The sequence below is a fragment of the Equus przewalskii genome, chromosome 4 (assembly GCF_037783145.1).
Source record: "Equus przewalskii isolate Varuska chromosome 4, EquPr2, whole genome shotgun sequence".
NCBI classification, from domain to species: domain Eukaryota; kingdom Metazoa; phylum Chordata; class Mammalia; order Perissodactyla; family Equidae; genus Equus; species Equus przewalskii.
In genome coordinates this window covers 82634002-82659301 of record NC_091834.1, presented here as the reverse complement: position 1 = coordinate 82659301, position 25300 = coordinate 82634002, and positions in this window count along the sequence as shown.

Sequence of the window (25300 nt, the reverse complement as noted above, 5' to 3'; positions counted from 1 at the left end):
TATTTGCAGAGCACATGAGAGGAATAAGACTTCTAGTGTGTCTCAGACCTTTGCCAGGCAACCATGCACCTGGGCGTGAACTCTACACAGCTTTGTGTTTCAAAATCTCTGTACAGTCATTGAGGCAGGGTACTGGTTTGGGAGTCAGGTGACCTTCATGCCAGCTCTAGCTCTGCTGGGACTCAGTTGTCAAATTTAGTCAAATTGCTTAACTCCTTCCGGTGCAATGTTCAAGAGTTTAGGACATTGCTGTCAAGCAGACCTGGATTTGAATCCCAGTTTCTGGTATTCACTGGCTCTGGCAATCTGTAAAAATGGGGATAATAGTAACAAACACACAGAGCAGGGTTGATGTAAATATTGGAATATACATATCCCTCACAGTGATGCCACATAGTAGGCACTCAATACTGCTAGTTATTGTTACTATACATAAAATGATAGAATTGGACTGGATAATTGATACTTGGGCCCTTAACTGATGCTTTGGGCACAGTGCCAATTTTAAGTGAAATATATAGTTGAAAAATAAAGATGGCTGTGTTAGTCTGCTAGGGCTGCCATAACAAAGTACCAGAGACTCAGTGGCTTAAACAACAGAAATTAATTTACTCACAGTTCTGGAAGCCAGAAATCCGAGATCAGGGAGTCAGCAGGATTGGTTTCTTCTGAGACCTCTCTCTGTCTTGTAGATGGGCATCTTCTCCATGTATCTTCACATGTTTTTCTCTCTGTGTGTGTTTTTGTCCAAATGTCCTCTTCTGAGGAAACCAGTCCTATTAGGTTAGGGTCAGCACTAATGATCTCATTTTAACTTAATTACCCCTTTAAAGACCTTATCTCCAAAACAGTCACATTCTGAGGTATGGGGGCGGGGTGGTGAGAACTTCAACATATGAATTTTGCGGGGACACAATTCAGTCCATGACAATGGCTAACCGTGCAATTTGGGCCTTTTTTTTCCTACTGGGTTTGATGAAGAATTATCCTTAATTTTGGGTTTTCAGTTTCTTTTTTGGTAAATCATTTCACAGTGAACCTTTGGTTAGCCAAAAACAAAAAACAAAAGAAACCAAAAACACCATCCCCATTACCACCCCCTTGATCACCGAACCCAGAGGGAAGCAGTGGCATTAATAATATAAAACAAAATGATTCTCAAACCACCATTTGACATTAGAACTTATATTTTAAATGCTAACAGTTTTACTTCATCATGTCTTGTTGTCTAAGAATAACTGGCATAGCTCCGTTAAGATCTGTCTTTTTTAACAATGTTAGTTTGGGTTGTGACTTTGTTTTTTGTACTGATGTATGTCTCAGAGCTGATGTCCTCATTTTTCTGCAAATGAATACTGATCATCCACAAATTAAATACATTCGGGACAAGAAACAATTTTTAAATTTTGTATTTTCTGCTGTGTGGGCATCCATTAACCAACAAGTTAATGCCCTGATGGGCAATTGCCTGGTAAAGCTCTGAGACCCGCTGGACCTCTTGTTTCTGCCTCATGCTCTTAATTCATGAGGTACTCATGACTTCCAGACCAGTAAGTGTACTTGTTAAGATGTATTTAGGGGCTGGCCTGGTGACATAGTGGTTAAGTTCATGTGCTCCTCTGCAGCGGCCTGGGGTTCATGGGTTCGGATCCCAGGTGTGGATCTACACCCCACTCATCAAGCCATGCTGTGGTGGTGTCTCACATACAAAAAAGAGGAAGATCAGCACAGATGTTAGCTCAGGGACAATCTTCCTCACCACCAACAAAAAAAAGTGTGTATTTAAACATAGTCTATTGGCAAACCAATACATTTGTCATTGGAGTTGCAAAGAATGCATCAGCTTCCCTTCGCTTGGAAGCCATTTCAGCAAGAAAGTTCTCCTAGGTGTGAAAGAGATTGTGTTTAATTAAGTATCAAAGTTAGTTCTTGGCGTGTACTTGGTGCTCAGTGAATGTCAGTCTACTATTCATTCTATCAAAAAGTCTCAATTCATTGTGGGTATAAATATGAAATGATTTTCCCTTTTCAAATTACGCTCTGCCTCTGGGTGATGGGCTCCTTTGAGGCATTGCAGTACAATTCCACCACTTTGAAGACACAGAGGTAATAGACCAGTTTCTCAGTCATGTTTTAAGGCTCAGTACTATTCATTATCAAATGTTAAATTCCTACTTGGCCCAAATCTTTACCCACACCTCTGCCCATACGGGTAAGACCTTTGGCTCTAGCTGTTTGGAACTGGTAGTGTTGGTGGTGGGCAGGGTGGTGGTAAGAGGAATTGGGTGGTTGTTGTTGGTGGTGGTAGGAGCTAGAGTGGTGGTTTGTGGTCTGGCTGATTGGAATGGGGAGAGAACAATCAGTGGACACTATCTGAGGAACCTCGCCTTACCCCTACCTTCTCTCTGCTTCCCCTGTGATGCTGGGATGGGAAGCAAGTAGAAAAGGCGGAGGCAGAGGTCTTCTTACAGAATGACTCAGAGTGAAGTAGCAGTTACTACTCTGTTGATTGTGACTGGCACACATACTTTTGCATTTTGTGGTAGCAACCAAATACTGATTCTTTCTGAGGTGTATTTATTGATTCTTTGAAGGGTGCTGATAGGGACCTCCTCTTTGCACAGTCCCTAGCATGGAGGATCTGGCTTGGACTCCACAACTACTATGGCCATAGCCCCTGCCATAGGTGGTCCACTTCACTTGGGGTGATTCTTTATTGCAGTTAAGGCAGGATGGCTCAGGCTTGGACTCCTTCCGCAGTGTTATCTTGACCCACAGACACTCAAGAATCCTTGTTACTCTAAATGGAAATGCAGATTGCCTCTCCCAGGCAACTTTCTCTTAGATCTTTCCTTATTCTCTGAAGTGGCATCGGACACTTGACTAATCTAGTCCTTGATCTACTCTTAGACAAGGTCCTAATCGCTAGTCCCCAGTTTAGTTGAGGGAGAGAGTTTGGGAATCCTCAATCTTCCTGATTGCCTTTCTTTGGCTTTCAAGAGGTAAAAGAAGAGAATAGCCTCACTTCAGTAAAATGAGCCTCCCAAATTTTAACATCTTCTTTTCCAGTTGTTTCCTCCTTAGTTCTTCCAGAATGGCAGCTCTCCACAAACACCATAGGATGGTGACTTGCCCTCAAAAGTTGTGGCTTTGACTCAGAATGTGGGGATTTTCTGGATATTTTCTTTCAGCTCTGGGTATTAGTTGCCAATTCTGTTACTCAGAATCTAAAGCCATGCTATTGCTTTAGCTTTGTTCCCCTAAACAGATATGGAAAATGAAAGGGTTGGATTAGATAGTCTTGAACACCCCATCTAACTATAAGATATAAAAGTCACTGGATAAAGAAAGGAGACTATATCTCAAGAAATAGTTTTGCTAAGGAAAGTGTAATACTAGATTTTATTTACTACAAACGCGTTAGGTAATGCTTCAAACACCATCAGAGTAGGTGACTATTTAAAGAACAGTTCTTCATTTATTGGGTGTTCTAGGCTAAGATTTATATAGTCTCTCATCTTCATAACATATTGCAATGGGAATGTTATCAATTCTATCCATTCTACGTATGAGGAAATGGAAGTTCAGAGAAGTTAAGTGGTTGTGCAAATTATGCAAACCTCCAAACTAACAGCATCAGGACTTGAACATGAATTTTCTTACTCCAACGTCCGTATTATGTTTTACAGTTTACAAAATACTTGTACTAAATGTGTTAGGGTAGTCCAAGCTGTGGTAATGAGTAGACCCAAGCTGGATTCAACACAATCCAAGTTAATTTCTCTCTCACATAACAGCCCTCGGCAGTTGTTCAGATCGATGGTTGATTCTTTTCTTTTCATGTCGTCATGACTCTGCTATCCTCTAGCAGGGTTTCCTTTTTTTTTTTTTAAGTCAGGTTTACTTAGGTATAATTTTCATATAGTATAATTCTCTATTTTTAGGTGTATAGTTCTGTGAGTTTTGAGAAATATATACAATTGTGTAACCACCATCACATTCAAGGTATAGAACATTTCCAACACTACAAAATTACCCTTGTGCCCCTTTTCAATCTCCTTCCCACCCCCACCCCGATTTCTGTTCCTATAAGTTTGCCTTTTCTAGAATATCATATAGATGGAATGACATAGTAAATAGCCTTTTGTGCCTATATTCTTTTCTCTTTAGCATAATCCTACCAGAGGTCCTAAACCTTTCGTTCATGGGCCACTTAGGCAGTCTGACTGAGCCTCTAAACCTCCTTCTTGGAACAATGTTAACAAATGCATAAAATAAAAAAAATAGGATTACCTAGTGAAAATTATATTGAAATATAGTTATTAAAGTATTAAAAGAGCTAATTTGTGATATAGTAATATATGTGCTTTTTATTAATGCATTAAATAATAAGCTCTAGCAGTGGGTCTAATGACTACTATAATAAAGTAGTGATGAGCATAGACTGTATTTTGAGATATCTGCAACAACTATAATAAAATACAACTATATTGGTGATTTTTATTGGTGAAAGGATCAGTTATTCCTCATATAACTGTGCTTTGTTGCCTACACTAATAATGAAAGGAAATACAACATTTCAAAAAGAGGTTAGTGAAAATAAAGATTTAAAGGTTTTCCTCATCTAAATCATAGATTCCCTGAATCCTATCCACAGATCCTTTGGGGCTCCACGTAGCTCAGGTTAAAAATTCCTGTTTCTAGGGCCTCGTCATCATTTACAACCAGTCTACAGAATAAGAAGGGCATAGAGAAGCAGCTGCGGGAGATTTTTCTGGGCCTGGCCTGGGAGTGGCGTATGTCACTTGTGCTCACATTCTGTTGAAGAGAACTTAGTCATATGGCTCCACCTATCTGTAGGAGAGACGAGGAAATTTAGCCTAGCTGTGTATCCAAAGATGAGGTGAATGGATTTGGGTGGCTAGCTTGTAGTCTCTGTCACACTAACCTTATTTAACTTAACCCTCATAGGATACCACCTTATATGATACCATCATAGCTGATAAAAGCATGGTTTTGAAAAGTTTAATGATAATGTTTAGTTAGTAAGTCAGAAACTCAAGACACAAATCTGGGTCTTTTTATTCCAAATCCTACACTGTTTGTACTATGTCTTGGTGTCCTTATGATGCCATGTGATTTAAGGACCACTACAAAGATCTACTTGCGTGAAAATATCGCTCCCTTTTCTATGGAGCCACTGTGCCTGGGATTTAATATTCTGTGGCTACTGTCTTAAAACTCAATAATTTTATCTTTGAATTTGTGTTTTGTAAGTAAAGTCTAATGAGACAATGGAGCATTCACTGGGGACTCGGAGCATTGGCTCACATGCTGTGCTACCTGTCCCCCTACATCCCTTGGACAGGTTCTTGGCTGCCTGCTTTCTGCCCCCTGGTGCCCTGGCCCTGCCTTGCTTCCTCCTCCTCCCCACTCTTGCCCCATTACCACTGCCGCCCTCTGCCTGGCCCAACAATCAGGTCACCTCAGCAGAAGAGGGAAACTTGCATTCTAGTGACCCCTTCTGCTCCTGGTGGTGACCTGGGTGCAGGTGCAAACAGCATCAGGATTTGGTACATGCCCTGTGGTGTCTCAGGGTGGCAGCACCCTGGTACATTTGGCAGGTAACTCAGAGGGGCCCTCTTGAATATCCTCAAGCCAGGCACTGAGTGTGTACTGGTGTGGGGGTTACAATCCTTTGGGGGGTTGCCTGTATTCTGTGGGTTGGGGGGCAGGTTCTAGGGTCCTGCGTTTTCATTTTGCACTGGATCCTGCAAATTATGTAGCTATCCCTGCCTGAGAAATCCCAATAAAAGCCACTTGCTGAATTACACAATAGAGGAATCTGCCATTGTTTCAGAAGTTTTTTTTTTTCCAGCACAGATTTACACAGAAGGGATGGAGATATCCTTGATCTGTCTCCCACTGCCACATTATCATGGATCAAATGCATTAGTTTTGCAAATTGTGATCAAAGGTGGCATCTTAGAGAGTCTGATCTTGAGGAAATTCAGAACTAGCAGATTTCTGCAGGTAAATTCATAATAATAAATCCTGAGTGGTAGTGGCAGGATGCGCCAAACAGCAAGGTTGGCAGGCCCAGACAGAATGTCTACAGGACCCCAGAGGATCTTGGCCAGAAAAAGTAAATAAGACACAGTGAAGTGCCTGAAGCTAAGCAAGGGGAGGGAGCAAGGGAAGGAAGAGAAGGGAAGAGCCAAAAAGGCAATTCTCCTTCACTTCATAATTTCTCCTGGGTTGGCTTTTGCTTTGCAGATTCTTAATCTTGAGGAAAATGGCAGCAGGAAGCTGAGGAGTATATCAGCAGTGTTTATATGCTCAAATCTAAAAGTAGCAATTTCTTGACACTTTGAAGTTTGGCTGGTAGTTTTGCATATTCTTCTATGACAAATAGTTGTGTCTCTATTGCTGTTATATTGTCTCTCACAAAAAACAGTCAGAGTGATTTACGGACACTTACAATTGTCCAAGACTTCTGGTATTTTTCTTCCTCAAAATCAAGAAGAAAATTAAGCAGGGGGCCTAGAAATTGAAAGTAGAAGTCGTGGTTGCCAGACCACTATTCAAAACCACGATTTTACTTCCTTTCCCACAGCCGTGTTTCATAGACAAAGCATTATTGCTTTAAGCAAAAAGGTAAATGTTGTGGGTTGAATTGTGTCTTGCCCCCAAATTTATATGTTGAGGTCCTAACCCTAGTTTCTCAGAATGTGACCTCATTTGGAAATAGGGTTGTTGCAGAGTAATTTGTTCAGATAAGGTCCTACTGGAGTAGGGTGGATCCCTATCCAATATGACTGGTGTCCTTATAAAAAGGGGAAATTTAGACACACAGACATGCATACTGGGAGGACACCATGTGAAGACTGCTGTTCTTCCACTAGCCAAAAAACTACCAGAAGCTAATCCTCCCCTAGCACCTTCAGAGGAGTATAGTCCTGCCAGGACCTTGAGGTCAGACTTCTGGCCTCCTGAACTATGACACGATAAATTTCTGTTGTTTAAGGCACTCAGTTTGTGGTACTTTGAATGGCAGCCCTAGAAGAGTACTACAGTAAACTAAAGGATTGATGAGTCAATATGAGAAGTCGTATCTCACAAAGATTCTCCATTTGTTAAGAAATGACTGGTCGAACAAGAGGAAAGAAACAGAAAGCATGTGTTACTAAGGTACACAGAGGAAACCAGCAATTTCAATCAAGTAATTAGCCAGCAAATGACTCAAAAATGTTAAATTCTTTTATTTTAGTTACAATTCTTAATGAATCACAGACGACTCTGTCTGGAGGGACAAAGAAATCCAGTACTTTCAGTCTTCTCTTTGTTTATGTCCAATAGAAGCATATATATATCTATATATATATATATTTTTTCCTTATTGAATATTTCCCAGGGAAAGATCTTTGGTCTTTCTCAGGAATCTCTTCTTCTGGGCCATCTTGACTTAGGTATTCCGCCTTATACAATTTATACCTACCTTTTCCCCAAAATAATTTGAGGCAGTTGATGACTGGTTCCATCTCTCCAGTCTGGAACATCACAGTCATGTTGGTGGTTGGATCAGTAACACAGCGTTCATTAAGCAATTTATATGGATCAATGTGACTCTTGCTGCTGTAATATCATGTGATAATATAGGAGATACCTTGACTGGATTTATTTCATCTTCATTAAATCATACATTAAAACAAAGATAAAATGAGAGGATTCAGGGGGAAAACAAGAATGTATCAAGCCTCCATATTTTCCAGTTCATGCAGCAGCAACTCCCATTCTAAGACCTGCCTTTATTAGCTAGAAGCTGCAGCAACCCAAACCACAGCTCAGCAACTAGGTTACTTGGAGACAATCAATATGCAAAGCTAGGATATAAAGGAATCAGATTTTAAGATCATTAAGCTACTCCTCAATGATACGTTTCATGTCCTTGTAAATTATACTGCTATGCTGTTAATCCCTTAAGGTCCCAGACGACTATTAGTGATAAGGGATTAATTTAATGATACCTGGTACCATGGGGAACATGGGGGAATACCAGCCACATTTGTACTAGATTTCAGAGAAGACCAGAAAGACTGTTGTGTTTCTCTTGAGTCAGTGCATGAGCCTCTCACAGTCAATTCTCTGCACAGAACCTGGAGTTTATAGAACGCAAACATTATTATGTTACCCCCTACCCTGCTTAAAATGCTATAGTTAGCAATCATTCAAATAGCACATTTTAATTTGTCCCTTAAATCATGAGTTTTATCATCTTCCACATTTGAAGTTGAGCCTTGAGGCTTACTGCTTTGGGGATGAGAGGGAAGTTATCTGACTTTTTAAATCTTGAAACCAGGCTTGGGCTAGAGATGGTTATCTAAATTCCTTTAGCGTATCAGGAACCAAGCCTACTCACTTGAGATCATAGCGCCTTCAATAATGTAGGGAAGCGATTTCTTCCTCCTACAATAGCCATGCCCTGAAGCTCGTTGTCCTGTGGTGGATGAGGATATGATGTGGAGCAGTGGTTCTCAACCCTCTCAGATCCAACATCCCGTTTTCATAAGTAATGTTTCATAATGTCTCCTTTATTATTGTGAAATGAAAGTCATAGATAATACAAGTTATCTCCACATACAATTTCCAAAAAATTAATGTAATAACCTAGGCCTAATATAAAGGAGAAATAAAGGGGAAGTAGTTTATTAGAAAATAATAAGTCTTTCAATGTGTAAATGCCTGGCCATGTCTGGACTAGAAGATATTAATGAATGGATCAGACACTTGAATTGTGTTATAATGAAAAAGTTTGAATTTAAGAGAAGTAAGAAACTCTTCTGTACAAGAAATACAAGAAAATGAAAGAGCAGAAGTACAAGTGGAAATGAAAATTTAAACTAGAATTATGGTATGTAATGCCAGTTCAGACTTATTTGTATATGATAAGAAAAGAGGGCAATAACCATAATTGAAGTGTGAATAACAGCCAAGACAAATTACAAACAGTTGAAATGGAGAAAACGAGAAAGTATGATATTCGTACAAATGAGTTTGGTTTTGTTTGTTAGTACAATGTAAAATAATTCCCTTTATTACGACATTGGACAGGCAGGGATAAAGTGTCACACACACACAACGCATATCTCTTGTCTTAAAATCCCACTGCATCCAATCTTTGGTATTTAAAAAGACCTTGGATACTATATTCTTAGATAGGCAAAGAAGAAGAAGATGGATTGGAAAGCAATACCATATCAGAAGAGGGTCATTTGACAGGCTTCTGGGAACAAAATCAAAGTAAGATTGAAAAACAATAGACCATTACAAATTACATAATTTTAATATGTAATTTTCACAGTATAGATAACACTGTTACACAACATTAAAAAGTATGTTAGAAATGACATAAAAATTTAGAAACAACTCATTATCAACGTTCAATGAGATCACTGTTCTTCTAAGTTTGTTAAAAGGAGTCTCAAATTCCCTCAGATACATGTATGTATGTCTCAACAACAAATGCAGATTGATATAGAAAGCACATTACATCAGCAATTCAAGTGCCATGAGGGCCCTGCCACTGATGATGTGTTCTGAAATAATGAACAAATCTTGCTAAGCTTCCAAACAGAACAAGGTATAATCGACACTCAATTTACCTGGTAGTTGCATCCCTTGACTTCACTGTACAATAAAAGCATGCATAAGTAGTCATGATTATATGTAACCTGGAATTAGAATCCAGGCTCAGATAATTATAAGCAATTTTTTCACCTTTATGAAAGTCTAGTAGGATGTTCAAAAGTCAGGTATGATATTTCGCCAGAGAAGATATATGGCCAATAAACACGTGAAAAGATGGTCAACGTCATTAGCTATCAGGGAAATGCAAATCAAAATTACAATGAGATACCACTTCACATCAACCAGGATGGTTATAATAAAAAAGACAGACAATAACAAGTGTTAGCAAGGATGTGTAGAAATTGGAACCTTCATTCACTGCTGGTGGGATTGTAAAATGGTGCAACTACTTTGAAAAACAGGCTGCATTTCCTCAAAAAGTTAAACATAAAGTTACCATATGACACAGCAATTACACTCCTAGGCATATACCCAAGAGAAAAGAGAACATATGTCCACACAAAAACTTGTATATGGACGTTTTAGCAGCACTATTTATAATAGTCAAAGTAGAAACAACCCAAATGTCCATCAAGTGATGAAGAGATAAATAAAATGTGGTATATCCATACAATGGAATACTATTTGGCAATCAAAAGAAATGAAGTACTGATACATGCTACAATATGGATGAACCTTGAAAACGTTACGCTAAGTGAAAGAAGTCAGACACAAAGGACCACATATTATATACTTCCAGTTATACAAAATATTCAGAATAGGCAAATCCATAGAGACGTAAAGTAGACTTGTGGTTGCCTAGGGATGGGAGGGTGAGGTGAAATGGGCAGTGATTGCTAACGGGTACAGAATTTCTTTTAGGGAGATGAAACATTCTAAGATTGTGGTGATGTTTGCACAGTTCTGTGAATATACAAAAAACCATTGAATAATACTTTAAATAGATGAATTTCATAGTACATGAATTTTATCTCAATAAAGCTGTTATTAAAAAAGTCAGGCAGCGTGTTGCACAGGTTGGTCCTAAGCATTGTGAGACATTTGGCTTCCTCAGTTTTGCTCAACTAAATGCTAGTTGCACCTTCCAATGATTACAACAACTAATAATATCTCCACAGAGTTCTGAAACATCCCCCAGTGAGAATCACTGAACTGCGGAAGAAGTGAAAATGAAGTCTACCCATTTTGATGGACTAGAAGGGTGCAGACAGAAACGAGGGTGGGAAGATTTTTAGACAAATTCTTGTCCTTTATTCTGAGGTCCTGAAACTCTGGAGGGAAGATGAGGCATGCTGGCCTACTCCTAGGCCCTCCAATTGTGGGCAAGTATATTCGATAAGCTGGGAGGAACACCAAGAGTAGATGAATTATTCCTCCACTCACTGTTTGGGATGCTGAGAGGAAACTGCAGTGCAGGCAGTCTCATACTCATTTGGGGGAGTGCATTCCATAGATAAAGTGTGCTGCGTTGTGCTCAGTCAGAGAGAGGTTTAGTTTGTATTCACGAATACAATTCTCCCTCAGTTCCCGTGTGGCCTGGATGCTGAGTTTAGAGCTGGCTGGCCTGCTAGGAGCTGGACGGAGTATGTAGCAAACACACAGATGCCAGCGTGATCCCAGGAGAAGCTGAGCGGGAATCAAGGGGCACTACTGGGCTCTGACTAAGCAGAGTGAAGAACAGGCCAGAAGTTCATCTACCAGATGTTAGCAGTGAACACTAGCAGAAGATCCATATGACCCACCAATTCCACTCCTAAGTACATACCCAAGAGATGTTAAAATATATGTCCACACAAAAACTTGCGTGCAAATATTCATGGCAACATTATTCTTAATAGCCAAAAAATGGAAACAACCCAAATGTCCATCAACTGATGAAGAAATAAATAAAATGATCTCCATTGTGGTGTATCTGTACAATGGAATATTATTTGGCAATTAAAAGAAATGAAGTACTGATACATGCTACAACATGGATGAACCTTGAAAATATAATGCTAAGTGAAAGAAACCAGACACAAGAGGCCACATTTTATATGATTCCATTTTCATGAAGTGTCCAGAATAAGCAAATCCACAGAAAGAAAAGTAGATTAGTGGTTGCTAGAGGCTGGGGGGAGACAGGTATAGAAAGTAACTGCTAATGGATACAGGATTTCTTTTCTGGGATGACAAAAATGTTCTGAAATTAGATAGCAATAATGGTTGCAGAACTCTAAATACACTAAAATCCATTGAATTGTTAATGCTAACAGGGTGAACTTATGTCAGTTATATAATGTCAACACTATCTCAACTTAAAAATATATGTGTATATATATACACACATTGTACACACACACTTACTATAATGACTCCATGTTTTGTGCGCATGTTTGAGTGTAGTGATTAAATCTCTAATCTTGCTACACACTCTGATGCTTTCACTTTGCTCTTAAGATACAAGACCTCTACATGTGGCTTACAAGGCCCTTTCCAACTTCATCTCACACCGTGTCCCCTGAGCAAAGACACACTGGTCTACATTCTTCCGTGAGACCTTTGCACTTGCCGGGCCCTGGGCTTGGAATGCTCTTTCAACCTCACTTCATCTGTGTAATTCCTTGTCACTTCCTTAAGTGAGCCTCTCCTGACCTCTCTGACAGGGTCAAATCTCTCTATTATACCCTCTCAAAACGCCATATCTCATCCTACCTTATCATAGTCTGCATATTATATTTGCATTTTAAGGGTGATTTTTGGATTAGTGTCTGTTTTTTCAATTAGACTGTAAACTCCTTGAGGGGTAGTATGATCATATCTGGTGTTGCTTATACCTATATTCCTTGGAACAGCATCTGACACACAGTGCCTAATCTGTTTATAGAGATTGGTAAATATCTATTGAATGAAGTGAGTGAGTGTCTTTCTTTTTAGTCCCTGCTATGCCACTTCTGAGTTTGCTTCCACTTCTGCCCACTTGTTCATTCATTAAAAAATGCTCATTGAGGGCCTAACTATGTGCCAGACCGTATATGGTTGCCATGAAATCACTCATAAAATGACTGATTTAGTCAACTACGATTATGAAGGCAGGAGTCATTTTGTTATTGTTACATGTCATCAAGTTGGCTCCTGGTGACCCTGCAAATGAGTGATGTCCACAGTGTCCTGTCTTCAGTAGCCCTACTCAGCTTCTGTAGACTCATGACCAGGGCTTCCTTTATGGAGTCAATCCACCTCATATTTGGTCTTCCTCTTTTCCTGCTCTCTTCTACTTTTCCCAGCATTATTGTCTTTTCCAAAGAATCCTGCCTTCTCATGATGCGCCCAAAGCGGGACAGCCTCAGTTTATCATTTTTGCCTCCAGCGATAGTTCATGCTTAATCTGCTCTAGGACCCACTTGCTCATCTTTCTGGCAGTCCAGGGTATCCATAGAGCTCTCCTCCAACATCGTATTTCAAATGAATCCATTTTTTTCCTGTTAGCGTTCTTCACTGTCCAGCTTTTGTACCCAGACATAGTAATTGGGAATACGAGGGTGTGGATAATCTTGGCCTTAGTCTTTAATGACAATTCCTTACACTCGATCATCTTTCCTAATTCTTTCATTGCTGCCCTTCCAAGTCTCAATCTTCTCTTCATTCGTTAGCTGCAGTCACCATTTAAATTGATGACCGGCCAAGGTAAACAAAATCTTTAACAATTTCAACGTCTTCATTGTCTACGTTAAAGTTGTGTAGTTCTTCTGTAGTCATGATTGTTATCTTAATGTTCAAATGCAATCCTGCTTTGGCACTTTCTTCTGTCACTTTCGTCACAAGTTGTTTCTGCCAGTGAGATGGTGTCATTTGCATGTCTTTGATTGTTGATTTTTTCTTTCCCCAATTTTCACTCCTTCTTTATCTGAGTCTAGCCCAGTTTTTCGTATACGTTCTGCATACATATTAAACAGATAAGGAGATAAAATGTACCCTTGTTTGACACCTTTGCCTATAGGAAACCATTTTGTCTCTCCATAATCTGTTCTGACAGTGGCTTCTTGTCCACAATACAGGTTATACATCAGGACAATCAAGTGCTGAGTCACGCCCGTTTCTTTCAGAGCCGCCCATAGCTTTTCAAGATCCATGCAGTCAGAGGCTTTACTTTAGTCTATAAAACATAGACTAACCTTCTGAAATTCTTCGGAGCACTCCAGTGACCAATGAATAACTGCAATTAGATCTCATGTCCCTCTCCCTTTTGGAAATCCTGCTTGAACATCAGGCATTTGCTGCTCCATATAAAGTAAAAAAACCTTTGTTGCAATACCTTGAGTACCACTTTACTTGCAGGGAAATGAGAGCAATGGCCCTATAGTTACTGCAATCCTTGGCATCTCCTTTCTTGGGGACTGGGATTTATATTGAGTGTTTCCAGTCTGTAGGCCAGTTTTGTTTTCCATATTAGTTGGCATATTCCTTTTAGGATTTTGAGAGATTCGGTCTTTATGGCTTGAAATAATTCTATTGCTATCCCATCTACTCCTGGTGACTTATTTTTTTCCCAGTCCTTTCAGGGCAGCTATCACTTCACTTGCTAAAATTACAGGTTCTTCCTTATAGGAATCTTCTTCCAAAGGACTCTGTCATTCTTTTGTCTCTTTTATATAGATCTTCAGTATAGTTTCCACTTTCCCTTTATTTTCTCCTTATTGGACAGTGTGCTTTCCTGTTGGTCGTTCAGCATTTCTAGTCTAGGTTCAAATTTCCCTTTGATTTCTTGAATCTTTTGGAAGAGACCTCTTGTTCTTCCTTGTTTGTTGTTGTCTTCTATGACTTTTCTTCGGCCATTACAATAGTTTTACTGACAAAAAATTCTGAATAGGCCTGCAAGAATATAGGAATTCGGGGCTGGCCCCGTGGCCGAGTGGTTAAGTTCGCGCGCTCCGCTGCAGGTGGCCCAGTGTTTCGTCGGTTCGAATCCTGGGCACGGACATGGCACTGCTCGTCAGACCACGCTGAGGCAGCGTCCCACATGCCACAACTAGAGGAACCCACAACGAAGAATACACAACTATGTACCGGGGGGCTTTGGGGAGAAAAAGGAAAAAATAAAATCTTTAAAAAAAAAAAAAAGAAAAAAAAAAGAATATAGGAATTCATCTCCTCATAACATGGCTGTGTGTATGGCAGGAACTTAAGGCTTCACAGACTCTCCCTTCAGAGTTTTCAATATATTATTCTCGGTAATGTCAGTCAACTAAATCACATAACTTAATCTTGAAAGTTTTTTCCTAGCTCCTAACTTAATCTTACTACCAAACTTCCAGCTCAACTATAAATTTAATTTTGCAGCAAATCAAACTATTGGGGCATATAAGAACTAGATATACTAACCTAACCAAAAAGGTTTCTAATGCTGATCTGGACTGTACTACTTATCTGAAAACTGCAAAAAATCAGCTAATTAATTTTTATAAATGATTTTCAATTATTCAATTATATTCTTAACGAATCATATTTTATGCAAATTAATTTCTCTATCTAAATTAATCATAGCAAAGAACATTCTTATAAATTATGTATATTTGTAGTAACTCCGTAAGTATAAGCAGTTGTATTTTTGGTAGAAATATGGTTTCCCAAATTACATAAACTGAGTCCTTCTAAGTTCATACTCACAATTTTTCTGCTGAATGTTTAATAGAAGACATCTTGTTCTTTTTTTATTATTTTGAAATTTTTAATCAGAACGTAAATTAATGAAAGCATATGCATGAAAACAGTAGACTTCGTATACTTTGTAGGGAGACAGCAACTGCGCTAGACTATAAACTTCATGAGGGTGGAGATCATGTGTTTTCAAAAATTTTTTCTTAGGAAGACTAGCTCTGAGCTAACGTCTGTTGCCAATCTTCCTCTTTTTTTTTTTTTCTCCCCAAAGCCCCAGTATATAGTTGTATATCTTAGTTGTAGGTCATTCTAGTGCTTCTATGTAGGATGCTACTAGAGCATGGCTTGATGAGTGGTTTGTAGGTCCGTGCCCAGGATCTGAACCAGCAAACCCCGGGCTGCCGAAGCAGAGCATGCAAACTTAACCACTCGGCCACGGAGGCAGCCCCAGAGATCAAGTTTTTCTGTTCATCATTATATCTTCCATTCTAACCCCTAGCTCTGTTACTGGTGTATAGTAAATGCTTACTAAATATCTGTTAGATGAATGAATAAAAATACTCTAATTCCATACTTGATACTTATAGAAGAAAACTAATGATGCCTGATCCCACTGTTGACATTAAGAAGTCAAGTTGTTGGTTTATGTCTCAGTTGATGAAAGAAACTAGTGAGTGAAATGTATGTTCTAACTTTGAATTGAGAGACAAGAAGAGTCTGATTTCTTAGCGCATGGTTCATGTGAGAAAAGTTTGTTCTGATTTACTGTATTTCAACTATATGAGTTTAGAGGTGTGAAGTTTTGGTCAATTACCCATCATTTTTGCACAATGTCAGGGTTAGAAATAACTTCGAAGTCATCTTTTTAAATCCAGCCTTCCATTTAAAGTTTGAATCTCCTTTACATTATTTCTGCCAAGAGCCCAGCCAAAGCTTGAACATTTCCAAGTGATAGGTGCTTTACCACTCCTGAGGCAATCCTTTCCATTTTAGGACAGTTTGGCTAGAAAATTCTTTATTCTATTGCATTGAAATTAGACTTCTTGTGTTTCTCACATCCAGCAAGGTTGGCTATATAGAATACATATACTTCCTCTTCCATCCAACACTCTCATATGTATTTGAAGTCTTTGCTAGCTAGGCAAAATTTCCCCACTTTGTACTAACACTCCATATAGGACCTAATTTCAAGTCACTTCCATTTCATGGTCACTCTCCCAGTGATGGTACCTCTGTTTGGTTATATCTCTTTAAAGTGTAGTGTCCAGACTGAACCCAGTATTTTAGGTGTGATTTATGTGCAGCAACTATGCTCCTGCCAAATACTGGATTTGTAGATAGCCAGGAGTATCCCAGACATTTTCTCCTGGGAGTGTAGTGACAATTCCTATGAATACGCAACAACCTTTCTGTCTCTTTCATATAAGTATCAGAGCTAGAGCATTTCAGATTGGGGAAAGTGATTCTTTCCTAGGTCACATAAAAAACGATGGGAGAGAATATGTGTCTCCTTTCATCTCCATGCTAAGGGAACATATGAAGGTTAATATAATGCTGTTTAATGTTTTTGCTTTGCTTCTAAATGAGATAATGAATATAAAGTGCTTATCCTGATGTCTAGTTCAGAGTAGTGATGCAACAAATCTTAGTTAACTTTTCCTTTCCCTTCACCATCTCTTTCTATTTTTTCTCAGATTTTCCCCCCCTCTGTTTAACACAAGGATGATGTAGGGATGAACAAGTTAACCATAAAATATCTTCTGTAGACTCCTTTTTAATTCCCAGAAGACATGTGTTCTTTGTTTTCTTTAAGTAAAATCCTAAGGGACAGATAGATGAGATGCAAATGTCTCAAATGTTTTCCAAGTAAAATATAGCACTTAAATTGAACAATCTTTAGACATTCATTTTATTAATGTAGTTGATTTGTGCATTATTTTTCATTTTTGCTCATCCGGCTGGGTTGTGTTTTTAAAATGAGCTTCCTAAGACTAGAAAGACAAGAATTAAAAAATGAGAGGTTTCAATTAGATCTTCTCTGAACTTATTGTATTACAGTTCTCAGTTTCACAAGTGATTAAGAAAAGAGAACTAACTTTGATGGGGGAATTTTTGAATATACTATAGCAATTGTTCCTTTTTAAAATAAATTTCTGAGAAATGTAAAGCAACTTTGTTCCCATACATGCTACTGCCGTTTCTGACAGTGTCAGTACACTGTCTCCTCCAGAGGTAAGATGATTAGAAACACACTGAACTTTGACTCACTTTTTTTTACGAAGGCATTTATTTTAGAAAAGAGAGTGACACTAGGTTTAGGTACTCCTCCGCAAAGCACTAAGAAGAAAGTGTCGTTCTATGGCATTGAAAGCAGTGGTCTTAACTTCAGCATCTAGGTGGCCCTGGATGTCTTGGTACTGCCTAGCGACACAGGTCCATCTGCATCCTGTGGGGCTTTCTCCTAACTAGAAACTGCTCTGCCTGAGTGGAAAGAGTAATTCCCTGATGCTCTTTTCCAAAATTCCCAACTACTTAATTTTTTCCTTACCCCATATATGACGATTATGACACTGACATCGCTTTATAAACAGTCTGCTGACTGTGACTATCTGCTGACTCGACAGTGGAAGAAACACCAGCAAGCCTCCTGACTTTATGTAAAATACCTTCTACCTTCATACTCTCTAGTTCTAGAGATTTCTCAGATTCAAGACATACAACTTTCATTTGAAAAAACTAGAAAGTCTGAATGGGAAAAATTCATGTCAATTTAAGATAAAAAAGTGATCAGTTTGTAGAAATTATTTAAAATCTCAGATAAATATAATAAGTGAAAACACCAGTCATTTACCTAAAATGTGCCATTAATATAGTATTTTGTTGTAGGTTATGGTCTGGTACATAGTAGTCTATGTGTCCAGCTGGAATAAGGCCTGAGACACATGTACAGATTTTAAACTTTTGACTCAGTTCCCGTAGGCCAGAAGTGTACATTTTTTTCTAATGCTTTGCTGTTAGGCATCACCTCACTTTTTCAGAGAAGATTTCAGATTTGGTACTTCAGATCACGATGCTAATGAAGTTAGAGTTACATAAAAGAGCTAACTTCATTCTGTTCCACGATCTTGAACTGCAGTCTTATTCTTAGTTTTGCAAATAAACTTTCTTGGCCATAGGAGGAGTAGTTGGGAGATTGAATGAAAAACTCAGAACGCCTTTTTCATGACATGGTATCAGATCCAAAGCTGTTCAATGACTACCTGTTCAAATTGAATCACATAGTGTTTACAACTTATAATTTCAGATGAATTACCCTGCTAACATATAACAATATATAAGCTATAAGTCAGCTGTCATAAAGAAATAGATCTTGGTAACATTATAATATTTACTTGGAAAAAAAGAACACATTATTATTCATCATCTCTTATTATCTCTTCTCTAATTCAAGTCAGTTGAAAAACTGATGCTGTGCACACCTCCAACCCGTGCCCCTGCTGCTGTTGTGTACAGGACCTTTCAAATCCATGGTTTCAGTCATCACTCTTGTGTGACTATCGTGAAACAATATAACTTTTTACACATCACCATTATTAGACTGGGAGCTCCTCAGTATTAGACTATAAGCTCCAAGAGGGTAAGAATTTCCTAAATTATTCATGGATATATTCCTAGGACCTAGGCCCTTGTCATTAAGGAAATTTTTGTTGACTGAAGGGAAGACACCTCATCTTACTCATTTGTGTATTCTCAGTTTGCCATGATGTTTGGAATATAATATATACTCATTAAAAATGTTGGTTGAATGGATTTACTGATAATAAATTAGCACCCAGGGTAATTAAAAACTTTTTTTCTAACTTCACATTATATCAGAGTAAAACAAAAAATCTGTTTGCAGTTACATAATTGATCATAGTTTCTAACTGTATTATAGAGTCAATTCAATTAAGTTTTACGGTCTTTTACTTTTTTTCCCCTTTTTTTGGTGAGGGAGATTGGCCCTGAGCTGTTGCCAATCTTCCTCTTTTTGCTTGAGGAAGATTGTCACTGAGCTACATCTGTGGCAATCTTCCTCTATTTTGTATGTGGGACACCACCACAGCATGGCTTGATGAGCAGTGTGTAGGTCTATGACTGAGATCCAAACCCATGAACCCTGGGCTGCCAAGGCAGAGCACATAAGCTTAACCACTGCATCACTGGGCTGGCTCCTCCCTCTTTTACTTTTGATTTGATAATTTCTAAGACCTAAATAGGATTATTAAGATCACTAGTTAAGAGGAGTCTCTATAATAAAACCATTGTTAGCTCCTCACAAATCACTTATCCATAACAAAAGGAAAAATAGTAACTATACAGTGGAGAAACTGAATAACCCTTTAAACCAGCAACCAAGAGTAATATCAAACACATATGCACCCCTATATTCATTGCAGCATTATTTACAATAGCCAAGACATGGAAGCAACCTAAATGTCCATTGATGGATGAATAAAGGAAATATGGTGTATATATACACACACACACACACACACACACACACACACACACACACACAATGGAATATTACTCAGCCATGAACAGAAGGAAATATTGCCATTTGTGACCACATGGATGGACCTTGAGGGTATTATGCTAAGTGAAATAAGACAAAGACAAATACTGTATGATCTCACTTATATGTGGAAACTTAAAAAACAAAACAAAACAAAACCGAGCTCATAGATACAGAGGACAGATTGGTGGTTGCCAGAGGTGGTGGTTGCAGGGTGGGCGAAATGGGTGAAGGGGGTCAAAAGGTACAAACTTCTAGTTAAAAATAAATAAGTGCTGGGGATGTAATGTACAGCAGGGTAACTATAGTTAATGATACTGTATTGTATATTTGAAAGTTGCTAAGAGAGTAGACCTTAAAAGTTCTTACAAGAAAAAATTTATAACTCTGTGGTGACGGATGTTTACTAGACTTATTATGGTGGTGACTTTGCAATATATACAAATATAGAACCATCATGTTGTACACCTGAAACTAATATAATGTTATATGTCAATTACATTTCAATAAAAATAATGAATATCAAATAGACATTACATACCTTTGGATGTGATACCCTAAGAAAGACAACACATCACTTATGTTGTATTCCATTAAAAAAATGTAAAACTTCAATCTAATTATGAAGAAACATCAGACAAATCCAAATTGACCATTCTATAAAACAACTGGCCTTATTAATCAAAATGTCATTGTCATAAAAGACTAAGGAAGGCTGAAGAACTGTTCCAGGTTAAAGGAAATTGAAGAGATATGACAACTAAATGCAACACGTGAGCCTGGATTTGGTCTTATATTGGAGCAAAAAAAAAAAAAAATCCATAAAAGGCGTTATCAGGATAACTGACAAAATTATAATACAGACTGTAGGTTAAATAAAAGTATTATGTCAATGTTAAATTTCCTGACTTTGATAACTATTCTGTGCTTATGTAAGATAACAATAACTTTGCTTTCATAAAATACACACTGAAGTAATTAGGGATAAAGGGCCATGAGGTATATAACCTACTCTCAGGTGGTTCAAAAAATCATGTATGTATATGATTGAGAGAGAGAGAATGCAAAAGGAAATAAAATGTTAAAAAACTGGTGAATCTGGGTAAAAGAGTATGGGAATTATTTGTATTCTTGCAATTTGTTTTTAAATTTGGAATTACTTAAAAACTAAAAAAACCCAACCAAACAAAAAACTACCCCTCAGAAAAACAAAAACAAAATCATGATGAATGTCTTTTCATGATGGTTAATAGTTTCAAGTGTCCAGCAATGGCATGTATTCTACAATATTATTATTTCCATACAATAGTGGTTCCTTTAATTATCCGTGTATGGTTTTTCTCTATACTGGAAATGAGGGTCATATTAGGCCAAAGGGCTAACTAAACCAAACCACTAAAATTGATTTTCCCCACTAAAGTTTTTATTGTGTTTATTGCAAAGAATGAATGTTGTCAATATTTCTTCTGTAGCCCAATTGAAACAAAAATTCATTCACTTAAGCCCATTTAGCAACTTTTAATGGTTGCCTATTATGTGCCAGATAGTATGCTAGATGATGGCAAAACAAAGAGGAATAAGTTATGGTCTGTTTCTTGATGAATTCAGACTAATGAGAGTCAGACATTTAATCCAAATGATGGACTATAGGAGCAGGAAGATGGAGCAATTATTTGTCTCTGGGAGCTAGTTTCACAGAAGTGACATCTGAAGTGGATCTTGAAGGATGGGTCAGAGTTTTCCAGGTGAGGGGAAGAATGTTTCCAGGCATGAGGAGTAGCATGTAAAAGGCTTTGAGCCTTGAAAAGTTCAATAATAATTTCTAATTTTATGTCAGATGTAGTTCAGAAGCATTAAAACCTAGGTTAGCTACTTTTAAAAATATTTTTATTGTGAAATATGATACACATTCATAAAACTGCATAAAACATAACTATCAGCTTACTGAATTACTACAAAGCAAATACACATGTAATGACCATTGAGGTCAAAATCTATAAAATGGCCAGTAACCCCAAAACTGGAACCCCTCATCCAGTACGCTTCCCAACCCTCTCCTTCCCTCAAAGGTAACCACTATTCTTCTAATAGTTCCTTTAACTAATGGATACACCCACATAACGGACACGTCTTTCATCTCTCTCTAAAATTCCCTTGCATCCCTCACTCTGCCCCATCCAGTTTAACTACTGTTTGCTCTGTTAATTTCTGCAAAGGGTGGGAAATCCAGCGTGTTTGGAGCATATAGTCATGAAGTTGTGGGAGAGCAAGGTACAATAATAAGTATTTATTATTGTTATACCTGTACTGTGTTCTAGGTCCTGTTGGGTGCTTTACTCATTAACTGATTTCTCACAACACTGAAAGTAGTGTACAGCTGAGGAAATTGAGGCTCAAGAGGGGTTCTCACTTCCCTAGAGACACAAATTCAAGTGATGAAGACAGGACTAAGACATAGATTTTTCGGACTCCAAAACACATGCTCTTTTTACTAATGCTTCTTTTTAAGATTTGACTTCTTCACATGGAAAACTGACAGTCAACAGGGACTTTAAATTGGGGAATAATATTATTAGATTTGTTTGGACTGTAATTCTGTTGATATTGAGGAATAATGGAGTGAGGGAGAGTTTGGTGGTAGGGAGACCATGCAACATTGTTGCAATGGTTCAGAGTTGCGTTTTAGACTACAAGATTGATAGTGCATATGGAGAGAGGAAACTGTATTTCCTAGACCTTTCTGAGGTATAACCAGTCATTTATGGTACTAGGTTAGATGTTGGGGATAAGTGAGATGAGAAACGATGTACACAGGTAACTCGCATTACTTTGCATATTTGTATACGCTCCTCTCCATGACTGCAACGCTTCTACCTTGATAGCCTGAAAGGATAGCAACACTGTTGATTAAAATTTGGAAGAGGAAGAACAGGTTTGGTGAGAAGATAAGTTCAGTTTTGGTCCTGCTAATTTTGACATGCCTGGGGAAATTCAGATGATCTGTCTCATGGGTAGTTAGAAATAGAACTTAAAGGCTCCCAGGACAGGTCTGAGTTGGAAATAAAATTTTAGGAATAATCAGAATATATGTAGCTTGAGGCATAGAACCTGGATTGAGACAGACCCATGTTTAAATCTTAGCTCAGACACTAATTATCTGTTTCCCTGTCTGTAAAATGGGATAATATCTAACCCAGGATCTTTGTAAGGATTCCGTGAAAAACTAGAAAGCACTTAGCACATTGTCCGAGTTCAGTAAGTGACACAATTATCATTCACTATTATTATTGGATTACAGTACAGACTTACTTATGAACAAACTCCACTATAACAAAAAGCACTTCTTTTAATGGAATTCACTTAAATGCTACCTGAAATACATTTGAATGGAAGACCTATAAGGTATGGTTCGGGGCCCACATGGCAGCATAGTGCATGCATTGGGTCACGTGTCCCGCAAGACCTAAGTGTGCCTTTAGTGCTAGGAATGGAAGATACAGGTCCATGTCAGGGGTTTCCTAGTAGGCGACTTATCTCCAGGGAGGCAACCGGGGTACAACTTACTCCCCACTCTCCTTAAAATAAACATTTTAGGGAAGCATTATCTTCCTTTTTCATATTGTGTTGCGTGCACAATACTTAGGTGTTAAGTTCTATATAGTTGATAATAGATTAAGAGTTTAATATTTGCTCTTCCAAATCAATTTTTCCATGACCCTTTCTAAACTCTCAGCCTCTATTTAGGCCCATAATTTCATTTGTACATAATTATGAATTCAAATATTTGTGTTGTAAAATGCCACATCATAATCGAAGGTAGAAAATCTGGACCAGAGTATATAGGTCCTATAGGAACCATAATTGCTTCTACTTGATGTGAGGTTTTTATGCTGTGTTTTAGTAGGATCTGTTCAGAACAGATGGGAAAATCTTAAAGGAACAAAATGATGAGAAAAAGAAGTCCAGGGAGAAAAGTTAAGGAATCACCAAAGTTTATCTATACCAGGCCACCAAATTAACCCAATAAGTCAGCTTAAAGAATAGATTTGACTAGTGTTTCCTTGTTTTGCTATTCTTAAAGGCATCATCAAGCACTTAAAAAAAAACCCAGCAGCTTTAATTAGCTAGTATCATACTTGAAATAATTATATATGGTGATAGACTATATGCAAAGATCATCACAATAATTCCTCCCATTCCTATATACATATCCCTTTGAAATGTGACTTTGCTGCTCCTCCCATCAAGAAAGGAAATCTATCTCCCCAATTCCTGAATCTGTGCTGGCCTTTTGACTCACTGATTAATAGAATGTGATGGAAGTGATGTCGTGTAGCTTCTGCTTTAAAAGGTCTTGTAGTTTCCACTCTGCTTGGCATGCTGCCATAATATGAAGCAGCCCAGGCTGAATAGAATGAAAGTCTACAAGGACAGAGAGGTCCAGCCAATAGTCAACATCAACTGCCTGTCATGAGTGTGCCCGGGTCAAGCTGCCAGATGACTGTAGCAGCTACACGCATGATTCCAGACAAGCCCAGTCTAAATCACTGATCTATAGAATTAAGGGCACATAAAACGGCTTTAAGGCAATAATTCTAGGGTGGTTTGTTATGCAGCAATAATATATATGTGTATATAGTGTGTGTGTGTATATATATGGTAGAATTCTCCTGCCCTTAAGATGAGAGAATAATTTTAAACCATAAAACTATAAAAACTGCTGTAACCTTGATGAGTTATCTAACCTATCTTTGCCTCAGTTTCCCTATCTGTAGAAAGGAAGGATAAAACCTCATTGGATTGCTGATAGGATTAAATGAGTTAATACTTGAGCTTAAAATATATTAATTACTCAATACATGTCAGATACTAGTATTGTTATGTTATAGAAGGGAATGACCTAGGTCCTAGACCCAGTTTGTTATTCTGTGACCTTCAGCAAATCAGTTAACCGCTCTGGGTTTCAGCTTTCTCATCTGTAAAGTAAGGTTTACTAGGTAATTTCCATGGTTTCTTTTCATCTTTAACATTTTATCATTCAGTATTCAATATTTGTTTTACCCACATGCACATTCCAATCTTGTCCATAATTCTAATTTTTCAGACTAAAATATTCTATTAGCAAGCAATTTTGAGGACGATGTAGTGACGACCACTTTGAAGTATAAATAACACTGCATTTACTTAGGAAACTAAATAGTTTTTACTCACATCTGGCCAGCAAACATAACTCTCACATATCTGAAGCAATGGCTTTTCAGGTTTATGGAGACGTAAAAGTGTATATTCACTTTTTAACCTGTGATAAATGTGCTTCTTAAATAAAAGTAGGAAAAGATCCTTCAAAAACGAAGAAAATATTTCACCTCAACTTTTACCACACAAAAACTTCCAATGTTAAATAAAAATCACCTATAATTCCACTGTTAAGATGTCATATTTAAAAATTTTTCCTAC